Genomic DNA, 14,389 nt, shown 5'->3' with positions numbered 1-14,389 from the left:
CTTGAAATTCTTTCCCTGAAATTTGCTCTGTATGTTCTCAGAGATACTCTTCCTCTAAAGGTTAGAAGCCTCCTTGACAGAACCATCTGTTTCATATATTGGTAGATTTATTTGCTCATGAACCTTACCAGGTCTGTCTTTGAGCTCTGGTTAGGGCAAGTTGGAATTTACCCGATTGACCCAACCAGTGCTCTTAGCCCAAATTCCTCCATTAGAGAGACCTGTGACCTGGTTTCATCTGTCAGATGGCCCCTGCTAGGCTTGTTTTTCATCTATTGATACTAGAGTGGATATTTCAGATTAAATGTTTTTTTGAAACATTTTAGATGCTTTAGAGGAAGACTTGATTTTTTTCTTAAATTAAAATTAAATCAAAATCATGTGTTAAGACAGCATCTTAAAGAACAATTCCACGTCAAGGGCATTTGGGCTCATTTTTCTCCCTTGAAGACTCACTTCCCATACTATTATTCCATAAGTCAAAGTGGCAAAGAGTGCCTTTGTGAGGTATAAAATCAATGCATTACTTATGAGAAATCAAATCTGTGAAACAGTAGTAGCATCAATAAACCAGTCTATTGAAGTGGAAACTGTTACTCTTTCACATTTAATATTTTTAAATTTTGTATCCACTAATATTCTTCCTTTCCCAGGTTACGGCTCTCAAGCTATCTATCTTCTCATGAGGAATCTTGAATCTTCATGTAGGTAGAACATTTGGTTCTTACCGCTTATATAAATCTTATTTCTAGCTTAAAGGGAGAATATCTCTGTCCTGGATATTTTTCATTTAGTAACTTTGGTGTCTTACACTTGGCAACTTTTGCCTCACCTGATGGCTTTAGATCTGAACTGATATATTCCAGAACCCATTTGGTTGCCTTCTTCTGTGAGGGACATTTGGTATGGGTTATTCTCACTGTCTGTGTGTTCTTCTCTCCCCTACTGTTTTATTCAGTCATTGTTTGTAGCCTTGGTTTATCCAGTTTTGTCTGGATGAAATGCCTATTTTCTGGGTTTGGGGCCAATTTTTTACTTAAATTTTGGGTAAAACTGTACAGTATCCCAGCTGTTGTCTGAAGAGATGAGCTCTCCAACCGCAGTTTTATTTGTTTAGAAACCAGATAGCACATACTGTGGTGGAAGATGTTATACACTTACCAGAAAGAAAAACAGGCTCACCCTAAGTGGAACATGGTTGTCTATATGAGAACCAACATACTGCTGTATACTGGACAGCCTCACCTCCTGGGGTTTTCAGATGGGCTGGAGCTGCAGTAAGACTCGTGTTTTCATGAGAGACACTGTCAAAGAAGTTTCACATCTATGTAGGATTTGTTTGCATTGTGCTAGGTTATTAGGTACTCACTGTGTTGCTGGGTCATATGCTGTATGAACCCTTATTGCACCTGATGTGTAGATGTCATTACCCCAGATGAGGAGAAGGTAAATAATTTGTTTCAGTTAACTGGTACCTTTAACCTGGGTCTCTCGACACTGCCCTGTGATACACCTACTGCCTCTTCAACATTGCTGATAATAAAAGCTGGGATGTACATGACATCTGGTCTCTAGCCTGGGCTGGTGTCTAAGGAGAAAGTGACAGCAGCACCCTAGGCACTGGTTAGGGAAACCTAGAAGAGAAGCCTCCTGTGTCTTTTACTCTTTCATTGAGACTTGAAGAACAGTACTTCGTTAGCGGTTCATTTTACCTCCTGAATGGTTCTCAAGTCTGGCCTTTCCTTTTTAACTGGCTCTGTTTCCTGTCTTTTACTCCATCTTCACATTTATTCCAGCACATTTTCTTCGCAGGCCATGTTTTGAACTGAGATTAGTGGACCTCTACTGCTGCTCAGTGTTCTTTGTTGACTTGTACCCCAGGAGGCTGTATCCTTAAGTAATGGCTTTGGTTTCTTAGGGTGTTGGAGCTTTCTAAGTACTGGTTCTTAGTCATGACTTCTATTAATTCTCCGAAGCTTTATAGAACAGCCTGATCCAAGATCTCAGAGCTTCTTTATGTCAGGGTCCAGAGAATGTGCATTTTATTTTATTCTCTTCTTATTTTAAAAAAGATTTTATTTATTTGAGAGAGAGGGAACGTGTGTGCGGGCGTGCACATGCATATGTGGGAGGAGCAGAGGGAGAGGGAGGGACAAGAGTACAGAGCCTGTGGGGGGTCCTGACCTTGTGACCCCAAGATCATGATCTGAGCCAAAATCAGGGGTCAGATGTTTAACCTACTGAGCTACCCAGGCACCCCCAGAGAATGTGCATTTTTGTGAAAAAACAACAACAACAAAAACCCAAAAAACCTCTTGGCTTATAAAGTCACAGTCTTCACTGCACCACCCCGCCCTGGCTTGTGTGTTTATCAAAAACCACAAGGGTCAGCAGTTAGAATGTAGTAGTAGTGTCATATTCACTTTATCATTTTGCTGAGAAGGGGTTATTCCTTTTTATCTCTTTTCTATGTATAAGCCTGTGTTAGTACATTTGGTGAGTTTTAACTGATTAAGTCTGCAGATAATGAAAGTATTGACTTTCCCTGGCACTGGAAAAGGCTCAGGTGTGGGAGGTTTAGTTACTAGGTGGTAGAGTATCGGCTTGTCCTCTACAGATCATAATCCCTTTCCTTTCTCTCATGTTCCTCTCAGTTCCCTAAATATTCTGTGCTTATTTTCAAATCTTCCTTAAAAATTGATTACAGTAGCCCCTCTTTACCTGTGGGGTATGTGTTCTAAGAGCCCCAGTGGATGCCTGAAGTTGCAGATAGTACCAAACCCTATATGTACTGTGTTTTTCTTACACATACATATGTACGATGAAGTTTAAATTTATAAATTAGGCACAGTAAGAGATTAACAATAAAAATGATAGAACAATTATAACATTATACTGTAATAAAAATTATGTGAATGTGGTCTCTTTCTCTCAAAATGTCTTACTGTATTGTGTGATGATGTGAGATGATAAAATGCCCGTGTGATGAGATGCAGTGAGGTGAATGATGTAGGCACTGTGACGTATTGTTAGGCTACTACCGACCTGATGATATGTCAGAAGGAAGACCATGTGCAGATAAGGGGAGGATCACTGTACTTCCTGTCAAGTTTAGAGGCAGCCTAGAGGAGACATCTTTTGGAAAGCAAAATTAAATAATTGATTCATCTATTGGTATGTTTTTCAGGATTTCGAGTCAGCTGGCTCTAGAGTCTTTATCCTGGTGTTAATGCATTGTATAGATAGGTCTTTTGAAGTGTTTGAAGCTGCTGCCAGGGCTTGGTAAGGACCCAGAAAATCTACAGGCCAGGGGTATCTTTTCCAAAGCAATGAAGGAATTTGTCTCTGCCTTGTGCAGGAAAACAAATGCCTACTGTGGGCCACAGTTAGCCGATTACAGTAGACTTGGAGTCCTCCATAGATGTTACTGAAGATAAGAGATTTGTTATCTAGGATGCCTAACCAAATGTAAACAGAGCAAGGAGTTAGAAATGGCCTATATATGTGGTATAAGAGGTGCTTTTGGAGTTTTCCTTTCCTGGTCCCTGGCTGGCTCAGTCGGTAGAACATGAGCATTTTGTTTTTTGATCTCAGGGTCTTGAGTTCAGGCCTCATATTGGGCATGGAGCCTACTTAAAATAAAAATAAATAAAGGGGCACTTGGGTGGCTCAGTTGGTTAAGCGTCTGTTCGGCTTAGGGTTATGATCTCTGTGTCCCGGGATGGAGTCCTGCATCTGGCCCCCTGCTCAGCAGAAAGTCTGATTCTCCCCCCACCCCCCCTTGTGTGCACACATGCACGGGCTCTGTCTCTTTCCCTCTCAAATAAATAAATAAACTCTTACAAATAAATAAACATGGAGTCTTCCTTTCCTTTAACCCTCTAAAGAAGAGGGTAATTAATATCCATGCTCAGTACAGCATGGATATTGGCTTCTTGTCCAAACCAGAGACAGCCTATTGAAGAAATTAGTCCAGATGTGATACTATAATAGGGGAAAGAGAGTTAAAATGGGGCAGTTACAGCTTTGCAGGAGCCTGTAGTGCCTGTTTTTTATATGTTTATAATAGGATGCTGTTAAGAAACCATTTTTCATTTGAGGATCATGTGTTTGATTTCTTTGTACAAATCCAAATGAGAGAAGCTTTATTTCTTCCCATTTTGTTGATGATAGTGTAAGGTATGGAATCCCTAAGGCAGTGTCTAGAGGTGAGAACAGGGCGGCCTTTTTCACTCCTTGTATGCTTCTCGGTCTAATTGTCAGTCTCAGATGCTCTGGGAAGACAATGTAAATTGCCAGGATTGAGCTTCAGAAACATGTATAAGTACTGAATTCCTCTGTCCTTCTGATTCTTTTCTAATTGAGATTAAGGCCTTTTGTCTGTAGAGTTGCTTAACACCAGTACCCCTGGGCACCGGTTGTCTTCTTTTTAAGGAGAGGAGGTTTTGAGGTATATCTTGGCAGGTGACTGTCCTTCCCCAAGAGTAGTTAGCCGCCCCCCCCAACCTGACACCATCTAGCACAGGCAGAGCAGGGCCTGCTGTGCTGTTTTTTTTTTTTTTTTTTAAAGATTTTATTTATTTATTTGACAGATAGAGATCACAAGTAGGTAGAGAGGCAGGCAGAGAGAGAGGGGAGGAAGCAGGCTCCCTGTGGAGCAGAGAGACCAATGTGGGGCTCAATCCCAGGACCCTGGGATCATGACCTGAGTCATGACTCACTGAGCCACCCAGGCACCCCCTGCTGTGCTGTTTTAACCCACTGAGCTACCCAGGCGCCCCGGGCCTGCTGTACTGTTTAATTGGCAAGTGTGTTCTTCCTTCAGTGTGTTTATGTCCATCAAATGTTGATCTTATTACTTAAAAAAATCATTACATATTAATCCAGTTAGATTTAATGTGAGAATTTTTTTTTTTTTTAAATTTTACTTATTTATTTGACAGAGATCACAAGCAGGCAGAGAGGCAGGCAGAGAGAGAGGAGGAAGCAGGCTCCTTGCTGAGCAGAGAGCCCGATGCGGGGCTTGATCCTAGGACCCTGAGATCATGACCTGAGCCGAAGGCAGTGGCTTAACCCACTGAGCCACCCAGGCGCCCCTAATGTGAGAATTTTAATAAGTGATACAGTTTCTGCAACATAGCATGCCTGTGGAAGCTCAGCAGATCATTGCCACAAGCGTGTGTCCTTAGTAATTGATAAAGGTGATTTAGAGTTGGGTCACCAGCTGGAATGATGTGATGAACCTCCCTTTATAAGAGCTGGAACTGATTTTTTTTAAAAGATTTTATTTTTATTGTTTATTTTAGAGAGAAAGAACAGGGGAGAGGGGAGGAACAGAGGGAGAGTTAGAAGCAGACTCCATGCTGAGCATGGAGCTCAACTTGGGGCTCGATACCACGGCTCTGAGATCATGACTTGAGCCAAAACCAAGAGTCAGATGCTCAACTGACTGAGCCACCCAGGTGTCCCTGGAAATGATTTTTTTTTTAAACTAATTTTTAATGCCAGAAAAATGACTTTTAGTGGTTGCTGCTTGTCAGAACTTTTATTTATTATTTTGGGTGGTTGTTCGTTATTGTTTATTTTATTTATTTCAAACATACAGAAGAGTATTCAGAATAGTGTAACAAAAATGCTTATGACCCTCCAGCTTTAACATATCTCAATATATCATAATCCTGCTTCAGATATTCATACTTAAAAAAACAAACCAGAGGGGCACCTGGGTGGCTCAGTGGGTTAAGCCTCTGCCTTCAGCTCAGGTCATGATCTCAGGGTCCTGGGATCAAACCCCACATCGGGCTCTCTGCTCCACGGGGAGCCTGCTTCCCCCTCTCTCTCTGCCTGCCTCTCTGCCTACTTGTGATCTCTATCTGTCAAATAAATAAATAAAATCTTAAAACAAAAACAAAAACAAAAACAAACAAACCAGAGTGAAGATATTTAACTTCTTAGTCCCATTTACTTTCTTACCCTAGCAGTAACACTCTTGTGAATTACATGTTATTCCCATGCATGTTTTCCTCCTTTTACTGAATATGTTTCCTTACAACATTGAGTGTTATTTTGTATATTTTAACACTTTATATAAGTGGTTTTTATCTCGTATTTATCTTTCTATAACTTTTTCACTTAATATTATGTCATTGAAGTTTATCCATAGGGATTTATGTTATATTCTAGTTCATTTATTTCGAGTTGTATAATATTCAATTGGATGAGAGGGCTATAATATATTTGTGCATTTTCTTTTTTTCTTTTTTTTCTGAAAGACTTTATTATTTGATTATTTGACAGAGAGAGGTTGAGCACAAGCAGGGGGAGCAGGAGAGGGAGAAGCAGGCTCCCTACTGAGCAGGGAGCCTGATGCGGGGCTCAGTCCCAGGACCCTGGGATCATGTCCTGGGCTGAAGGCAGATGCCTAACTGACTGAGCCATCCAAGCATCCTGATTTGTGCATTTTCTTATTAATGAGTATTTAGATTGCTTCCCCCCCCCCACCCATCCTTACAGTGATACAACATAGTTTCAAAATTTACTTGTATACCTGTTCTAGAATTTGCCTAGGAGCAAAATTTATGAATCATAGGGCTGGGTATCTTTAATCTTGCTAGATATTTCCAGTTATTTAAAGTATCAATTTATACTTCCACCAGTTGTCTGTAGGCCCTTACTTAGTAGCCTCTCCAGCACTTTGTACTGTCAGACTGTGGCAAAAACTTTATCTAATATGTGTGAAATGTCTTTTGATCATTTGAGTTTTCTCTTCTAAGAGTTACCTAGTCTTATTCTTTATCTTCTTGCTGGTTTTTAAGAATTCCTCATGTAGGGGCGCCTGGGTGGCTCAGTGGGTTAAGCTGCTGCCTTCAGCTCAGGTCATGATCCCAGGTCCTGGGTTCGAGCCCCGCATCGGGCTTTCTGCTCAGCAGGGAGCCTGCTTCCTCCTCTCTCTCTCTCTCTGCCTCTCTGCCTACTTGTGATTTCTCTCTGTCAAATAAATAAATAAAATCTTAAAAAAAAAAAAAGAATTCCTCATGTATTGTGGATACTGATCCTTCCACTAGTTCTGTGCCTGCACATATCCCCCAGACTGTGGATTATCTTTGCTTTGTTTATGACATTTTCTTGTGCAGACGTTTTCATTTTTGATGTAGTAAAATGTATTGATCTTTCCCTTTATAGTTTATGCATTTTGTGCCTTGGGATTTTGATTAGAAATGCATTGAGTTCATAGGGAAAATTGACATATGAGTCTTCATCTTGGAACATATCACATCTTTCTGATTATTTAGGTTTCTTTAAGTGAGATTGTTACACTTCTTACTGCAAAAGTTTTAGATATGTTTCCCTAGATTTATTGCCAGATAACATGGTTATTGTTGCTATTACAAGTAGTATTTTTAAAATTATACTGTCTAAGTGGGTGTTGACTGCATATAGAAATAAGATAGATTTGGGGCGCCTGGGTGGCTAAGTCGCTTAAGTGCATACCTCTGTCTCAGGTCATAATCCTAGAGCCCTGGAATAGAGCCCTGTGTTGGGCTCCCTCCTTAGTATGGAGTCTGCTTGTCCGACTCTCCCTTTCCCCCTCCCCCTGCTCACGCATGCTCCCTCTCTCAAATAAATAAAAGTAAAATCTTAAAAAAGAAGGTAGATTTTCCTATATTCTTTCATCTAATTGCCTTACTAAGCTCTCCTGCATTTCTAATAGTAGTTTAACTATAGATTTTCTATGTAGAATAAATAGGATCTCTATTGTTGACAGTTTTCTTTCTTTGATCTTATCTTTATGCTTTGTGTATGTGTGTGTCTTGTCTGTTTTTTAGAAACTCTAACAACTTGGGGGCTCTTAGGTGGCTCAGTTGGTTGAGTGTCCTGATCTCATGGGTGAAGGGATTGAGCCCTGTGTCAGGCTCTGCACTCAGTGTGAGTCTGCTTGGATATTCTTTCCCTCTGCCCCTTCCCCTGCTTGAGCTCATTCATTCTCTCTCTAAAGTAAATAAATAAATCTTAAAAAAAAAAAAAAAGAATATGACAACTTGATGTTGATAAAAATACTGGCAGCATGCAACCGTATTTCGTACCTGAGTTTGTAGTGTATGCTCCTAGCCATACTAAATGTGTTGTGGCTTTTGGTAGATTCCTTTTATCCAACGAAAGAAGTTTCATCTGGTTTGTGAAGAGTTTGTTTGCTTTTGTCATCATGAATGGGTTTTAAATTTTATGAAAGTTTTTTCTGCCTCTTTTCAGATAGTATATAGTTTATCTCCTTCAATCTGGTAGTTTTATTATCAGAAGTTTTTATTAGTAAACTAGTTTTAGTCTTTACCCTGTTGACTCTTTTGTTTGGTTAGTTGCTCATGTGTTTGTACTTTAGGATTGTGAGTTCATCTTCAATAAGGCTTTACCTCTGAGTCTTATGTGGCCCAGGTAGAGGTATGTCCTAGAAATGTTTTACATTTACTTCTAGGTGACTGGTATATATCACTTGCCTGGGACCACTTTGGTTTATTTTTTTCTTTTTTCTTTTTTTAAAGATTCATTTATTTATTTATTTGGGAGGGGGAGGGGCTGAAGGAGGAGAGAGAATCCCAAGCAGGGTCTGCAGTCAGCAGAGCAGGGCTTGATCTTAAAACCCTGAGATCACCACCTGAGCTGAAACCAAGAGTTGGATGCTTAACTGACTGTGCCACCCAGGTGCCTCCCCCATCCCCCACTTTTTTAGAGTAGGCTCTGTGCACAGTGTGGAGCCCAATGAGGGGCTTGAACTCATGCCCCTGAGGTCAAGACCTGAGATGAGATCAAGAGTTGGATGCTTAACTGACTGAGCCACCCAGGCACCCCTGGACCACTTTAGTTTTGATTAATTTCTTGGACCATGTAGATTGGATACTTTTCCCCTCCTCCAAACCAGGTTGACATAAGCTTTTATGTTGTCTTGTGTATTGGTGGTTAGATTTTTTTCTACACCCACTCTTTACTGAGAGTATAACTCTTTAAGTTCCTGTCTTTTTTTTTTTTTTTAAAGATTTTATTTATTTATTTACAGACAGAGATCACAAGTAGGCAGAGAGGCAGGCAGAGAGAGGGGGAAGTAGGCTCCCTGCTGAGCAGAGAGCCCGATATAGGGCTTGATCCCAGGACCCTGAGATCATGACCTGAGCTGAAGGCAAAGGGTTTAACCCACTGAGCCACCCAGGTGCCCTAAGTTCCAGTCTTTATGTAGAGGTTGTAGTCTTTACTTTTTAGCTTCTTTGAACGACAAGGCATTGTTTCTTAATCTGACCTCCACCCACCTGTAGGATTGGCACCCTCTTCTAGGATTGACATAATGTCAGCTTGCAAGAATATTTATCTATATTTTCAGTTTGCCTTTCATTCTTGGCCTTTGGTCTGTTCTATTGTTTTTGTCGTTGTTGTTTTGTGAAAACAGCTGTGCATTTAAAATAAGATAAGTGTTATATATAATTTTATTCATATTTCTAGATGTTTTGCAGTGGGAGAATTTGCAGGATCTCCTATTTGCCAGGGTGCCAAGCAGGGAGCCCTTGTCCAAATTGTTAGATGGACCTTGGTCATTGTGGTGCTGCCTTGTTGGTTTCTACTGGAAAGCTCTAGAACTGTTAACCTGGCATCATCTTCTGGTCCTGCCTACCTTCATGACTTTTGTATACCCAGTATTCAAGTACTCACTCTCAGTTAATAATTTCTTTTGCAGATAATTTTATAGGTTTTGGGGCAAAAGTGTAATCAGTAGGGATGCTATAAAATAGCACACTAAATCTTGGTTTTTACTAATCTTGAAATTTGAAATGGTATGTATTTCATAGTTCTTGATCAGGATAACCACAACACTAAGGACATTTGTAAAATGGCACAAGTTCTTTCCATACTTTTATGTTAGTGGCAGTTTTTAGAAGTCTGTCCAAGCTCAAAATATGTCATTATTCTTATAATTTCAATACTTTTTATAAAGATTAAACTGCAGTTTGTATAATACTAATATCAAGTCTAAAAATATACATAAGGGCACCTAGGTGGCTCAGTCACTTAAGCTTCTGACTCTTGACTTCTGCTCAGGTCATGATCTCAGGGTCATGAGATTCAGCCCTGCTTTGCTTCCAGGCTCAGCTGGAAGTCTGCTTGAGATTCTCTCCCTCTCTCTCTGCCCCTCCCCCAGCTCGCACATGCACATGCACGCTCTCTCTCTCTTTCCCTCTCTCAAATAAATATAGATCTTTATTTTTTATTATTTTTTTTTTTTAGATTTTATTTATTTATTTGACAGAGATCACAAGTAGGCAGAGAAGCAGGCAGAGAGAGATAGGAGGAAGCAGGCTCTCTGCTGAGCAGAGAGCCCGATGCGGGGCTCGATCCCAGGACCCTGGGATCATGACCTGAGCTGAAGGCAGGGGCTTTAACCCACTGAGCCACCCAGGCGCCCCTAAATATAGATCTTTAAAAAAAAATGTATATACATATATGTAGAGGCCTGCCTAGTGTGTCATAGCCAAACTAGTGCAAAAATAATGATAACAACTTCATTAAGAGTAGCACTATTTTAAAATGGGATATTTGGAATGTGAAGAGGCCACTTGTCAGAATTACTTCCTATGGAAGCCACTGCTTTTTTATCTTTAGTTAATGGGAGAGTTGATTAGGAGATTCTGGAACTACCTGTGGTGGTAGTAGTTCAAGTAGTTTCTCGATTAACTTGGCTGAATGGCAGCCTCTAGCCCTGCATTTCTGCCAATGCCGCCATTGACTTAGCTAGGTGTTTCATTCAGCTTTACTGTGATGTAACAGTGAGTTGCACTCATTCTTGCATGCTTTGCTGGGCAGGAGGAGGGATTAGCTCCTCATCATGTCTTTTTTCTCTCACTTCCTTTCTTTTTTTGTGCATTTTTATTTTGGCCATGGTGCCTGGGCAATGCCCACTTGAGAACAAGCTATAAGATTAAGTAATAACTACTTGTTGACTAAATGGAAGGCAGCTATGCTCACCACTATACCACCAACGCACTTGTTGACTAAATGATCAGAAGGTTGGAACTTCCTTAATCTTCCCTGAATGCAGGTATGGAGTCTCTGTCCCTGAGATTTGGGCAGTTGTCTCTAGGTGTTCCACTTTTATTCTTCACTCTCAACTAGATTATTCTTGGATAGTGGTTGCCAGCTCTTGTAGGCTGGCATTGTGAATGCTGATGTGGCAGAGGCTTGCAGTTTAATTCCAGGGCAGCCTCACTCTGGTTAGAGAGAAGCCATGCAGGCTTTGACTCTACCCTTAAATGCACTAGGGTGAATGTGTATCTTGTTCACCAGAGATCAAGTAAGAGACTGTGAATGTATTTAGGGCAAATGTTTAGTGTAATTAAGGGAAATAATGCATTGTAAATTTCTTGGTGGGAAAAAATGTCATTTTTCATTTTTTTATTATTTTGTATTCATTTTAAATTATGATTAGATTTGACTTGGTATTTGTTATTTACTCAAATGCTACAGACTTTTTTTTTAAAGATTTTATTTATTGGGGCGCCTGGGTGGCTCAGTGGGTTAAGCCTCTGCCTTCGGCTCAGGTCATGATCTCAGGGTCCTGGGATCGAGCCCCATATCGGGCTCTCTGCTCAGCGGGGAGCCTGCTTTCCTCCCTCTCTCTCTGCCTGCCTCTCTGCCTACTTGTGATCTCTGTCAAATAAATAAATAAAATCTTTAAAAAAAATATTTTATTTATTTGTCAGAGAGAGAGAGAGATTACAAGTAGGCTGAGAGGCAGGCAGAGGGAGAAGCAGGTTCCCTGCCAAGCAAGGAGCCCGATGTGGGACTTGATCCCAGGACGCTGGGATCATGACCTGAGCCGAAGGCAGCTGCTTAACCAACTGAGCCACACAGGCGTCCCGCTCCAGACTTCTTTGGTGTCCCAAAATGACATTATTATTGATTCTTTCTCTTTTGGAGTCAGGTAGTCTTATGGCTTCTTGCTCTGTATCTTTCTTCGAGGCATGTATTTGTATCACTCCTACAGTGCCTGGCATAGTGTCTTTATTATATCATAATATTGGACCATAATAATTTGGACTAATTAATTGCTAACCTTTCTGTCTTTTCCTTTTGACCATTCTTTGTACAGAATAGCTATCAGCTACTTTTTTCTTTAAATTATTTCCTCAGACTTTTTGTTAATCTCAGTGTGTGCCCTTTGTCCCTTCTACCAAGAGAGTATTGTGGCCCTAAGATTCTTGTGTGAATTATTTTGGTCTCTGTACCGCCTGTATGGTGTAATGGAATTATGGCCTTGCCTCCACGGAATAAGCATCTTTATCTGAAGAGTGATGAGAGATAACTGGTTTGGTGTGTGCATCCACACAAGCCATGTTTCAGTCTTTGAGAGATAGCTCTTCTTCCTAAGGGTCAACATCCATTATTTTCTGTTTACAGAGATGAGGTTTTCCTGTAGGTTTTCTTCTTACTAGCAAAATCTGTAGCCTGAGTTTTGTCCAGACTTCATATGCTTTTCCCCAAAGGAGATATACAAGTATGAGTTTGAAAAAAGCAGCTTTTTTTCTACTTCAGTATATTGCTTTAGGTTAAGTCACACTCTTTTTCCCACTTACTTTTGCTGATTTTCAGATGTCATTGTTTTTGTCAATATTCACGTCCAACGTTAGACCAGAGAGAGATGTAGCGCAAGTGTAATTAACTAAGTGGTTCAGTGGTATGAATCTTAAGCTACTTCTTTCTGTAATGATGAAGTGCATGTGCACATGCATGCGTGTGTGTATGTGTGTGTGTGTAGGAGCTTAAGCACTGGGCACTGGTTGAATAACCTTGGCCGTAAGTAACAGTGAAACATATAATCTAGATAGATTATGTAAGTCTCCTTAGAAGACTTCAGAACTGGGCCACGTCTACACAAAAAGGGAGGGTGAGATGGTGAGTCCAATTTCTACCTGCCTGTGGGGTGCTATTTTTTTATGACATTGACTAGACCTAGAGCCTTCCAGTGGGAACCCAGGTGAGACTTGCCTCAGAGATGATTCCAGTTCCTGCTGGGCTCAGGGGAAGAGGGAGAGAGGACTATCCCCTACCTAGAGGACATCCTGTTTTCACATAGGGATGCTGGGAGGCTTAATTAGCCCTTTTATCCCTACATTTTTGTGTCTTAAAGGAAGTTTCATACTAATTTGTTACTAATTAATTATAGAGAATATTCAGCTAGGTAATCTTTCAAATCTGTACTTGGAAATATTTTGTACTTGTTAAGTGTTTAAATCTTTGGAGAACTAGGAATAGATGTTTTTATTCTCTTGTCAAAATGTCTTTTAGAAGGTTTTTTACATGTTTTTACCACTGAATACTTCATTGTGTATTTCCTAAAGACATCATTTTTTAAAGATTTATTTAGAGAGAGAGAGAGAGAGAGCAAGCACGTACATGCACAGAGTGGGGTGAGGGGCAGAGGGAGAGAGGGGAAGCAGGCTCCCCTCTGCACGGGGAGCCTGACACTGGGTTTGGTCTCAGGACCCTGAGCTCGTGACCTGAGAGGGAATCAAGAGTCAGAGGTTTAACGGACTGAGCCACCCAGGATGTCCTGAGGCTATTTGGGGACCCCACCCTAAGTGGCTTCATTGCCACAAATTTAAGTGTGATCAAAAGGGGGCTCAGTGTAAACAACAAAAGATACTCCTTCACTCAGAAAATTCCAAGGGTTTGGGGAGCTCTGCCAGGAACCAGGGGAAAAGACTAAATACATTTTTGTTTTGTATCACAGTTATCATAGGGGTATGTATCTGACTAGCATTACCATTTATTTTAGAGCCAGAAGAGTTTACCTATGTCCAGGCACCTGGCTGGCTTAGTTATTAGAGCATACAACTCTTGATCTCAAGGTTGTAAGTTTGAGGTCTGTGTTGAGTGTGAAGCCTACTTAAAAAAAAAAAAGATAGTAAGAATACCTATGTCTTTAAGGAGCTAACCACACAGTGTGCCCAAGTCACTTGGCAAAGCCAAAGAGAAAAACTTGAATAACCATATAAATACAATGATGTTCGTATATTAAATTTTTCCTGTAGACTGTTTTGAAAATATGAGTATATGTCACAAAATAGTAGTCATCCATTAAGACTTTTATTTGTAGTTGATGCCAATCTAGGAAAAACGATAGCATGCAATCTGTATACTGTATAGTTGTAGCTACTTTAAAATGAATGGCAGTTGAGAATCTAAAGTGATCAATATCAACTCAGAAAATTGTGGTTATTATTTGTATTGTAGAAGGATTTATGTAGAGTTTCTGTTATAGTCTTATTTTTAAAAGCTAGGATGCCAGGGTTGCTCGGTTGGTTAAGCATCTGCCTTTGGCTCAGGTCATGATCTCAGAGCCCTGGGATTG

General features: G+C 40.4%; 1 protein-coding gene across 6 annotated transcripts in view; it reads left to right on the top strand.

Moving 5' to 3' along the window:
- RAD54L2 (RAD54 like 2) overlaps positions 1–14,389 on the top strand; it is a 116,428-nt gene that overhangs the window by 22,848 nt on the left and 79,191 nt on the right. The gene's annotated exons all lie outside the window — the stretch shown is intronic.

The sequence above is a fragment of the Lutra lutra genome, chromosome 1 (assembly GCF_902655055.1).
Source record: "Lutra lutra chromosome 1, mLutLut1.2, whole genome shotgun sequence".
In the NCBI taxonomy this organism is placed as follows: Eukaryota; Metazoa; Chordata; class Mammalia; order Carnivora; family Mustelidae; genus Lutra; species Lutra lutra.
This window is presented reverse-complemented; position numbering and strand designations above follow the sequence as displayed.